Source organism: Alexandromys fortis, unplaced genomic scaffold (assembly GCF_014885135.2).
Source record: "Alexandromys fortis isolate MF-2015 unplaced genomic scaffold, M_Fortis_MF-2015_v1.1 scaffold_10, whole genome shotgun sequence".
Taxonomy (NCBI): domain Eukaryota; kingdom Metazoa; phylum Chordata; class Mammalia; order Rodentia; family Cricetidae; genus Alexandromys; species Alexandromys fortis.
In genome coordinates, this window is record NW_026067895.1 from 8,153,408 (window position 1) to 8,157,590 (window position 4,183).

A 4,183-nucleotide genomic window follows, 5' to 3' on the forward strand; every position below is an offset into this window, starting at 1 on the left:
GTAAGTTTTCGCGCTTGCCGGAGCTCCCCGCCCCCTCCAGACACTGGGTGTTAACTCAACCTGGCCACAAGCAGTTAGCCAGATCCGGCTTTAGCGGATTGTGTTTCAGTTCTAGGGACATCACTGTAGTGGAGAGTACACCCCTTCACTCCTGTCTATGTCCTCGCTAAGGCCACCACCTTCCCTAATTCTGCTTTCAGGAAAACGAACATAGCTTTCCTCAGTAATGGGTGGGATCGCTAAATCTGCAGAGCCCAGGCCTGGAAAGGGAGAGGTGTGGATCCTGCCCAATGTGAGGTCTGACACGTGATCCCCTACCCCCAGCGGGCCATCTGTTCCTTTTCCTTCCCGCCGGGAGGCTGGCAACTCTGTCCAGGCACAGTCCACGCCTCTCAGCAGGAAAAGACAGCGAAAAGTCAGAATCTGCAGAGCCCTGAATCTACAGCATGTGACTGTAGGCTGAACTTCGGGCCTAGAGAAGGGGCCATACCTGGCCTGTGTTTTAAACGGAGTGCCAGGTGATTAGCCCCACCCACCAAGATGGGGAAGCCCTGCTTCCGTCTAAATAAATCTCCAGGGAGGAATCAACAGCATTAGCCTGGAAATATCTTATTGGGGCTTACCTAGGAAAACGAACAGATTCTAAGCTTCCTGTAGGCCCTACCTACAGACCAGTGAAAGAAATGGGTGGCGGTGAGATTATGAAATTAGGAAATAAGGTATGTTAACTTTAGCTTTTGGGAGGTGCTAGAGTTGGAGAAACTACCTTAGATCCTGTTTTTAAAAAGAATAATTTGGGGGGAAAATGTGTTCTCATTAAATACCGGATTAAGGTTCTCCAACCTTCACTGCGGTAACACGTGGTGTAAGCAGACAAGGTAAACCCGAGAGAGCAAGTCTTACTCTAGGGGCCCCTGCCCCAGGATATTTGGGACAGTCTCCAGCAACCCCGTCAGGATTCCACAATCTCCCTTCCTATGTACAGGGATTACAGGTCTGCCCTTCCACACTCCCAACCTGCCCTTTAGGGACTTTCAAAGACCCCTGCTAGGCAGGAGTGTGAGTCTCTGCAACTGTATTAATCTAATCCTATCAGTCTGCAGATAAGGAGGTGGCTCAGAGGGTTAGGTGAGGTCACAGGTCTCATTTTAGGCCCCAGAGGCCTATAGCTTTCAGGCACTACCTTGTACTACATCATTAATGATAATTATTTTAGGAAGCCTTGTAAATATGGCTCATTGTTCTGACTACAGGCTCTTAGCCAGAGCCTCGAGAACTTGGATAATGAAGCCTTCAATTTAGGGAGAGCGTGGAGAGGCGAACAATATAAACTAGAAGCAGTTAAAATCTTTGAATTCCAGCGCACCTCTGGGTGGGGATATTTGGAGTAGAGATGTATAAAGACTAACTTGGGAAAGCAGGCCTCTTATCTTTATGTGATATAATACTAATGGGGTAAATTGCCAAAATTTAATTGAGACAACCAGCATAAGCCTGTTTTAACCATAAAACTATTATAGTACATTCCAACACAGCAAGGAAAATATTGTTGAAAAATACAAGGGAAAAATCATGATGTAGGATTTATTACTTGTGCTATCAAACACATGTTTTTTTTATTTTTTATTTTTTAGCATGTAGCTCTCCTTTAGGACAGACTCCTTTGAATTTCTGTCCTCAGGCCTATCCCACAGTGAAGAAGATAATTATCTGAGAAGGAACGGCCAGGAAAGGGGACTATGGTGCACAGTGCTAGAACTGCTGGGTTTGAAAACATTCTCTCACTCAAGTAGCAGCTGGTTTGCAAATCTGTAAGAGAAATTCACACGGATGAAATCTGCCTTCTCCATCTTTATTTTTTTTATTTTCATTTTTTAAAAATATTTATTTACTTATTATGTATACAATATTCTTTCTGTGTGTATGGCTGAAGGCCAGAAGAGGGCACCAGACCTCATTACAGATGGTTGTGAGCCACCATGTGGTTGCTGGGAATCGAACTCAGGACCTTTGGAAAAGCAGGCGATACTCCTAACCACTGAGCCATCTCTCCAGCCCTTTTCATTTTTTTTTTTTTTTTTTTGAGGCAGGGTTTCTCTGTGTAACAGTCGTAACTGACCTGGAACTAGCTCTTGTAGACCAGTCTGGCCTCGAACTCACAGAGATCCTCCTGCCTCTGCCTCCCAAGTTCTGGGATTAAAGGTGTGCGCCACCACCGCCCGTTTGATCTTTATAACTGATTCGAGAGTATCAGAGAACACGGTCCAAACCACATGAAATTAAAGGGCACTGAAGAGAAGGCAGAAAGAAGTAAGGAAATTTAGAGCTTAAGATATAAAAAAACCCTGAGGTTACTGTATTCAAATTCAGGATCATAATCTTTAAGGAACGATGCAGGCTTTTCTTTTTTTTTTCTGAGAATAATACTTATCTTAATCTTAAAGTTTTTGTTAGCCACTCAGACCTAGACCAGAAGAGACTTGGATGAGTGTAACTCATGCCAGTGGACACACAGGTCGGGGAGGCTATGTAGGCCTTGATCGTGAGGCTCCTGGAGAGAGCCACTGGTTATCTGTGCTGTGTCCTAGGAGGCAGACAGAGGTGCAAATCCAAAAACCATGCACCTTAGGGACAGAGTTTATTATACAAAAAAAGATCACAAATTAAGTAAAATCAATCCCTCCTTCCTCCTTCCCTTTACTGCTTCCCCGCCCTCTCTCCCTCCCTTTCTTTTTTGAGAAAGGCTCTGACTCTTTAGTCCAGGCTACCCCCAGGCTGGTGTCTTCAAATGCTCCACCCTCCTCAGTCCCTAACTAGGACTTCAGGTGTGCACCGTCGTAGCCAGCTCCTGTGAATTCTTCCCTGAAATTAAGGATCTTAGAATGCAAAAATAAATAAATAAATCCAAGATGGCTTCCCTGTTACATAGTGAACTATACATCTACTTGCGTGAGGGTGAGTGCAAGGGTGTGGGTGTGGGCCTGGCACCGAGCAAGACTCCCTTCTTTCATGGGGTGGGATACTGATCTGGTGGTGGTGGTAATTCTCCACAAGCCGGTCCCTCTATTTGTTCTTTTCCCAGGAAATGACCTTGTGTGCCCTTCCTGCTTTACTTTAGAAGTCGAAATAATCTGCTCTAACCTTCAAACTGGAAGGATTCATGCGAAACCCAGAAGAACCCAGTGGAAGCATCCCAAAGATTGAAGATGAATCAGTAGTGGGAGTAAGAGTTAGATACTGTGAAATCAGCATCTCGTAGAAACAAGAGCCTCTCATACTCAGAATAAGTAGACAGATTTTTGAATCAGCAGTGCCCCCTGATAGCAGGCCCCTGTTATGGATAATGGCCTTTGATTCTTTGCTCAGCTACAAAGATGGAAAACAACCCCACCATTCACGACAAACCCACACTAATTGTTAATCAAGTAATGCCACAAGATTCAGTTGGTAAGGATTTCTGGCCGATTCCAGTTCTTAAGAATCTATTTAACATAGTTAATATTTCACAGGGGCTTGGTTCTTCTAAAGCCAAGCTGGGAATCAGGAACCCTGTGGTTTCTATTGAGTTCTGCCACTATCTACCTGATAAAGCAGAAAAGTCTTGTTCTTCAACATTTGTAAAGCAAGAGGAAGGAAATGTGCCTGAAAGGAATTGGGAGGAGTCCCTGAAAAGAAAAGGATTTTTAGTTATGCAAACGAGGAGGGAGTTTCGCTCCCCTGGCTTTAGTGACTGCTTGGGGCAGTAGAAACACACCAAGGCGTACATTGAATATGGAACCTGATCTTTTGTTAGCTGTTTTTTTTTTTTTTCGATGAATTTCTAATAGTTTATGCGTAGGGTGAAGAACTTTTAACCGTCTCCAAAGTGCTGCCATTCAAACAAGAACGAATTGATTCTGTCGCTTCAGAGTTTGTCCTTGGACGACGTGACCTGCCATATTGAGGGTTTGTTAAAAACTATAGATTCACACTGCAGTTATTAATCACCCAGCCTCCCCTCTATATTTCAGGGTCACCACCAGCAACACAAAATGTAAAGATCTGTCCAGTTTCGCCACAGCTCCGCAGGTTTACAAGTGTCGGGCGCTTGCTTTCGGAACGCCCTTCTGATTGGCTGAGCCAATGCCAGTGACATCAACCAACTTACTTTTGATTGGAAGACTGGTTGCTGGGACTGTAGCGT